The sequence below is a fragment of the Oncorhynchus mykiss genome, chromosome 8 (assembly GCF_057628025.1).
Source record: "Oncorhynchus mykiss isolate SJ-2025 chromosome 8, ASM5762802v1, whole genome shotgun sequence".
NCBI lineage: Eukaryota > Metazoa > Chordata > Actinopteri > Salmoniformes > Salmonidae > Oncorhynchus > Oncorhynchus mykiss.
The window spans coordinates 70,048,097-70,055,502 of NC_143029.1; the positions used below are offsets into that span (position 1 = coordinate 70,048,097).

General features: G+C 40.2%; 1 long non-coding RNA gene across 2 annotated transcripts; it reads left to right on the plus strand.

The window, feature by feature from the left end:
* The first annotated feature begins 3,513 nt into the window (after nucleotides 1–3,513).
* On the plus strand, nucleotides 3,514–6,581 carry LOC149982096 (uncharacterized). Of its 2 annotated transcripts, XR_016482580.1 has the most exons (3): nucleotides 3,524–3,960; nucleotides 4,160–4,441; nucleotides 6,014–6,581. It is a non-coding gene; the product is annotated as an uncharacterized LOC149982096 (long non-coding RNA). The 2 variants fall into 2 exon arrangements; XR_016482579.1 differs by lacking the exon at nucleotides 6,014–6,581 and having other exon boundaries at nucleotides 3,514–3,960; nucleotides 4,160–5,062.
* Nucleotides 6,582–7,406: the final 825 nt, after the last annotated feature.

The following is a 7,406-nucleotide window of genomic DNA, read 5'->3' on the forward strand; positions in this document are numbered from 1 at the left end:
CTAGAAACCTGTATCCTAGAATGACTGACAATGGTTGAACTTGATCAATTCTGGGGCCAATGTTAACTGAAAATGGCAAAGTATGTGTTCAAATAGTGCACCAACACAAAACCTAATTTCGGCGTTATTTGATAAATCTGATAAATGCCAATTGTACTCAGTCTCCCATTTCTCTCATGCAAATATAGCACAATATTTATCATAAGCGACAAGGTGAGTGAGGATATCAATCATATTCTCCAGACAGATGTAGTTATTAAGTGAGCCAGTGTAACAGTATTATGAAGCCCCAAATAACAAAGGGTTATTTATGTGTGTGTGTGTGTGTGTGAGTGTGTGTATATGTGTTAGACAGAGAGAGGGAGGTAGAGAAACAGAGATGGAAAGAGAGAGAGAGTGTGTCGCATTCCTTCCTGTTCCTGTACCACCCTCCAACCCCAGAGCTGCAGACTCAAGGCGGTTTCCAGAATCAAACAATTTCACGCAGCTACTGGAGGAGGAAATGAACTGAGCCCAGAGCAATAATAAAATTATACAAATGTTATTACAGACTCGCCTGCTACTGTCCTACTTTAATTCAAATTTGGGCACTCCAGGCAGTGCTGGTGGCAGAGACCTTCCTGAATAAATCAACATTAGCTTACGTCTAAATTATTAAGGAAGTGAGAGACTTTCTTGTTTATAGTATGAATTATTAAACAAGTGTTTAACGCTGTTTTTCTTCATGAATCCCCAAATATTAATTGCTAATGATCTTTAAGGTGTGTGTTTTATCTTTGTGCCCCCCTAAGCTGTATCGGCTGCTGAGAGGCATTTTGCATCAGAAGCTTTAAGTTTAGAAAATTCTACATACAGTAAATGTGTTGAATGTTAGATGAGGGAATTAGATAATGTGTTTCCTTCTGTATAATATGCATGATATGGTAATTGGTTCGGTATAGCACAAATAAACTTCTCTTTCAGTCGGGTCTACTATAGGACAGACATTTTTGTGAATTTTCACAAATGTTACACTATTTTTTACTTTGTTGTTTATTACATTTTATCAATGCCTATAGCCTTGTCACGTAGAGTTAATAAAAGCCTCGTTCAGGCCATCCTTGCCTCATCAAATAGGCATCAATGTAAAAAATAAATACAGTTATTTTGCCAAACCAAACACTGCATTTTTTTGTGTAAGAACCGTCATCTTAAAGAGACCCGTCATCGCTCATTAGGCATTTCATCACCTGAGCAGCTGAACAGAAGAAGCATGAACCCATTATTCAAAGTAATTTTGTATTTGCTTGGTCCTGAAATACTGTTGGTGTCTGGCGCAAGCTTGGTGTCAATCTGGAACATCAAACAGTGTATGTAATACAGCAGCAGAGGCAGGAGGAATACAGGGAGATGTTTCTATCTAACTATGTGTGTGGAAAGGTGATTGGATACAAAACCCTGCAGTGGAATCTAATTATTCAGGGGTTGAACAGAACATAGGTCGTCATGCATTACACTCACAAACATGGACAATGTAATACTGTTCCTTAGTGCAATAAAGTGTGATACATCATCTATTTTTTTCTTATCTATATTAAACCTGTAGTTACTAATTATATTAGGGACTGATCTGAGCTCTCTTCCTGTCCACTCCCTTCCCTTCGGCCTGGTCCTATGATGAGCTAGATCTGTAAATCAGTACTTGTGGCAGACAGAGCTTTCCCTGTACCCTATTAGATGAGGAAATAGTTGATGGTCGCCCTCAGATGCTAATTTATTTGGGCCATAAAGAGGATATAGGGCGAACTGAGAGTGTTGGACTGTGGCCTTAAGGCCCTGAAGGGAAGCCTGTAGGCTGGGGAAAGAGGAGTGGAGAGGGAAGGGGGGTTGTAGTACTATGACCTGTCCAGCCTACTTGGGGACTCTATATATATCAAATATCTATTTGAGCAGAGCTTTAAGATCCTTTTCAAATCAGCTACAGAGTAAATTAAATTCTGTAGCGCCATGAAGTCACTTATGGTAGTTGTACAAGTGTTAGATGGGATTTAATGTTATTTTCAGTTTTCTTTTGCTAGAACATTACAATTTACAACAATAATCAATTCATGAACAGGCATTGGAATCAAGTTGCCTTTGGAGATTCTCAATTAGCTTTGCTAACCCCTACGTGCTCTGTACTCCCCTTGCCTCTTTTTGATAAAATGTTAAAGGTAATCGAGGAGAGGAGGCGAGGAGAGGAAATGTGGAAACAAATGCGCTTGTATGTAATGAGCCTCTCCTCCACTCATGCGTCATCAGGAAAATTACATTTACAGGGTTGGATCCCAAAATAAATGAAGCTATAAAAACAAATGTAACTACTGTGCAAGACATTTAATAGATAAAAGGATAACAGCTGATTCAAAGGGGAGTGTAGCGGATCTCAAAACTCTTCCGTGATGGTAGGATACACATGACTATCCTTGATGAAAGGTGGCTATCGAGGAGGGGAGGCCACTCTTCCGTTTTCCTACTAATGAATTGACACTCTCCTTGACCCCTCGACCACTTATCAGTTTTCGGGTCATGGAGGAGAGAGGACGGTCCTTTGCTCAAATGATAATCTCCCTTTGAGTCCCCCTCACCTCCTTAGCCCTGACAGTCTATTGTGAGGCTTGTGACTGCCCTCCTCTGGTTAACAGTCTAATAGCAGATGCATTTACATTTTAGTCATTTAGCACAGGGGTTCTCAAACCTTTTCACGCAGGTTCCACTTCCATCACTAGGGAACATCCCGCGTCTAATGTGTATTCATGTGATATTTGAGTGACTCAAATATTACAACAAAATCTATGGGCTAACAAATGTTAGCTGACATAGGGTAGTTGATCTGGACATTTATGACAAGTTGGAAATATTTCTCTACGGTATGCAATGACTTACATGACAAGAGGAAAACTGATGAACTACCACTACCCAATTTCAAAATTGCACCTTGTGCATTCTACTATTCCAACTTTAAAGAATAAGTTGACAAAATGTGGGGTGTGACTTACAGGAGCAATTAGAATTTAGTACCTTGCTCAAGGGCTCATCAACAGATTTTTCACCTTATCGGCTCAGGGATTCAAACCAGCAACTTTTCGGTTACTGGCCCAACATTCTTAACCAGTAGGCTGTCTGCTGCACCATGAAACCCTGGTGCCCAGGGGGTGGCGCTGTTGGCATGTGTAAATATCTTAAACTAAGTTGGGGAGGGAGGTAGGGGAATTAAAACAAAATGGTATACGATTGTCCTTATTGTAATATTGTTAGAGTTAAGCTTTCTATCTTTACCTTTTGAACATTTTTTTTATCACTTTTGTACGATGTTCACAATTGTGTGGTAAAATTTCACAACTCTTAGTACGAAACTCAAAACAGATCAAAAAGGCTGTTTTTGATTAACTTTAAGCACATTTTCAATTGACTAAGTACAACACACAAAAATCACAGAGTAAATGTTTCACCAAACCTAATCAGTGTTTCATCTAGAAATACCTTTCATATAAAGTAATTTCCTTTCACAATGCAATGCTCACAATACTTTTCATTTGTTTAAATACATTAACTGTTTTGTAAACCTTTAGATTTTAAACTGGTTTATATGGATTTGGAGAACTACAGAAATAAAATGTGTGTTTGTAAAGTCTAAACATCTAAATAACATGTATGATACATGATAACCACACATAATGACAACTCGTTATTGCTATTTGATTTCCAATAGTGGTAACCACAATTGGTCACCATATAAAAGGGTGTATGAAAACTTGCATTTTCTTTCAACATGGAGCAGGATAGACAGCAAGGGAGAGGAAGAAATCAAAGAGTTTGTGGACAACCGGCCCATCACAGAGGTGGGCATGGACCCCGTCAAGGAGGTGGACATCAGAGAAGGAGGCAGATGGCAGCGAACTGTTGTGTAATGAAGTCCATGCCGTCGTCATTGACCATGTGGTAAACAGAGGCCTTGCTGCGGCAGAGGCTGGCAGAGTAATTCACCCCAATCTGAAAATATCAACTGTCAATTCAATCATGAGGACAAGTCTGCAGGATATGCACAATACTTTACCCTTATATTTAGTGTCAAATTCACAAAACATGTTAGTATTCTTAAGGTATGATCTATTGACAGTATACTCTGTTCTACCCTCAGAATTGACAGAAGACCCCGTGGTGGTGGCCGTGGCAGTGTGCTGACCGACCAGCAGGAGTGGGCAGTGGTGGAAATGGTGTGTGCCAGGAATGACTTATGGCTGTCTGAAATAAAGCAGAACATTGAGGAGAATGATGACACCTTTGCCAATGTGGCATCCATCAGCCTACCAACATTCGCTACTTTTTGAAGAGTCACCAGCTATCTATGAAACACTTTTACTTGGTGCCCTTTGAAAGAAACAATGACCGGGTGAAACAACTGCTGGCCGAGTAATTTCAGGTACAGCACTATATACTGTATTACTGTTACTATTTGATGCATATGCTACTTCACACTACCATATTGGAACTATACTGTAAAAATAACTCACCAAAATATATTTTTAGAGGGTGATGGTGTTTGATGCTGCTGTGACCCATCATAAGCATATATTTGTTGATGAAGCGGTCGTCATATGGAGGAGACCAAGGCGCAGCGTTGTAAGCGTAAATACTTATTTTAATGAAGAAAGAACACTGAACAAACTATACAAAACAACAATATGGCTAGTGCAGACAGGCAACTAAACATAGAATAACAACCCACAAAATACCCAAGAAATATGGCAACCTAAATATGGTCCCCAATCAGAGACAACGATAAACTGCTGCCTCTGATTGAGAACCAATCTAGGCAACCATAGACATAAACCCCTAGACATACAAAACCCCCTAGACATACAAAAACCCGTAGAAAATTCAAAAACTAAACATACCACCCTCGTCACACCCTGACCTAACCAAAATAATAAAGAAAATACAGATAACTAAGGTCAGGGCGTGACATCATGTGCGCGGCTACTGTGGCTTGCGAAAGTATTCACCCCCGTGGCATTTTAAAATCATAAATTGATTTATGGTGGGGTTGTATCATTTGATTTACACAACATGCCTACCACTTTGGAGATGCAAAATATGTTTTATTGTGAAACAAACAAGAAATAATACAATAAAACTGAAAACTTGAGCATGCATAACTATTCACCACCTCAAAGTCAATACTTTGTAGAGCCACCTTTTGCAGAAATTACAGCTGCAAGTCTCTTGGGGTATGTCTCTATAAGCTTGGTACATCTAGCCATTGGGATTTTTGCCCATTATTCAAGGCAAAACTGCTCCAACTCCTTCAAGTTGAATGGGTTCCGCTGGTGTACAGCAATCTTGAAGTCATACCACAGATTCTCAATTGGATTGAGGTCTGTGCTTTGACTAGGCCATTCCAAGACATTTCAAGACAAGTGTTTCCCCTTAAACCACTCGAGTGTTGCTTTAGCAGTATGCTTAGGGTCATTGTCCTGTTGGAAGGTGAACCTCCATCCCAGTCTCAAATCTCTGGAAGACTGAAACACGTTTCTGATAAAGGAATGCTCTGGGAACCTGGGATAAAACATGTAGGAAATGTTTGACTATTTTTCTTTAATTTGTCTAATATAGTAAGAAACACTTCTTTGAAGGGTGTGTATGACTTATGACCTCTATCATGACTTTCCATTGTGGTTTGATCACCCTCATTGGAAAGCTATTTAGATGGAGAATTTAAGGTCATTTGCAATACTGATTTAAATGTAATAAGTGAAATTGATAATTATGATGAAATTTGAATTTCTTAGACATATTTGTAATTTGGACGAATGTGAAGAAAGAAAGGGCATTGCCTTTGACTAAGTCTATTTTCCTATTTTCCAATCATTTTTAGAGTAGTTTTTCAGAGTAGAGATTTTAATTTGATTATGTTATTTGAAATTTTGTTTTATCTTTTGACCAGTAGTAGTGTTTTTTTTTATACATTACTCTCAAACTACCTGCCCTCCAGGACACCTAAGATCATCAAGGACAACAACCACCCGAGCCACTGCCTGTACACCCCGATATCATCCAGAAGACGAGGTCAGTACAGGTGCATCAAAGCAGGGACCGAGAGACTGAAAAACAGCTTCTATCTCAAGGCCATCAGATTGTTAAACAGCCACCACTAACATTGAGTGGCTGCTGCCAACATACTGACTCAACTCCAGCCACTTTAATAATGGAAAAAATGTATGTAAAAAATGTATCACTTGCCACTTAATATAATGTTTACATAACCTACATTACTCATCTCATATGTACAGTGGGGAGATTAAGTATTTGATACACTGCCGATTTTGCAGGTTTTCCTACTTACAAAGCATGTAAAGGTCTGTAATTTGTATCATAGGTACACTTCAACTGTGAGAGACGGAATCTAAAACAAAAATCCTGAAAATCACATTGTATGATTTTTAAGTAATTAATTTGCATTTTATTGTATGACATAAGTATTTGATCACCTACCAACCAGTAAGAATTCCGGCTCTCAAAGACCTGTTAGGTTTTCTTTAAGAAGCCCTCCTGTTCTCCACTCATTACCTGTATTAACTGCACCTGTTTGAACTCGTTACCTGTATAAAAGACACCTGTCCACACACTCGATCAAACAGACTCCAACCTCTCCACAATGGCCAAGACCAGAGAGGTGTGTAAGGACATCAGGGTTCAATTATAGGCCTGCACAAGGCTGGGATGGGCTACAGGACAACAGGCAAGCAGCTTGCTGAGAAGGCAACAACTGTTGGCGCAATTATTAGAAAATGGAAGAAGTTCAAGATGACGGTCAATCACCCTCGGTCTAGGGCTCCATGCAAGATCTCACCTCGTGGGGCATCAATGATCATGAGGAAGGTGAGGGATCAGCCCAGAACTACACGGCAGGACCTGGTCAATGACTTAAAGAGAGCTGGGACCACGGTCTCAAAGAAAACCATTAGTAACACACTACGCCGTCATGGATTAAAATCCTGCAGCGCACGCATGCAAGGTCCCCCTCCTCAAGCCAGCGCATGTCCAGGCCCGTCTGAAGTTTGCCAATGACCATCTGGATGATCCAGAGGAGGAATGGGAGAAGGTCATGTGGTCTGAGACAAAAATAGAGCTTTTTGGTCTAAACTCCACTCGCCGTGTTTAGAGGAAGAAGAAGAATGAGTACAACCCCAAGAACACCATCCCAACCATGAAGCATGGAGGTGGAAACATCATTCTTTAGGTATGCTTTTCTGCAAAGGGGACAGGACGACTGCACCGTATTGAGGAGAGGATGGATGGGGCCATGTATCGAGAGATCTTGGCCAACAACCTCCTTCCCTCAGTAAGAGCATTGAAGATGGGTCGTGGCTGGGTCTTCCAGCATG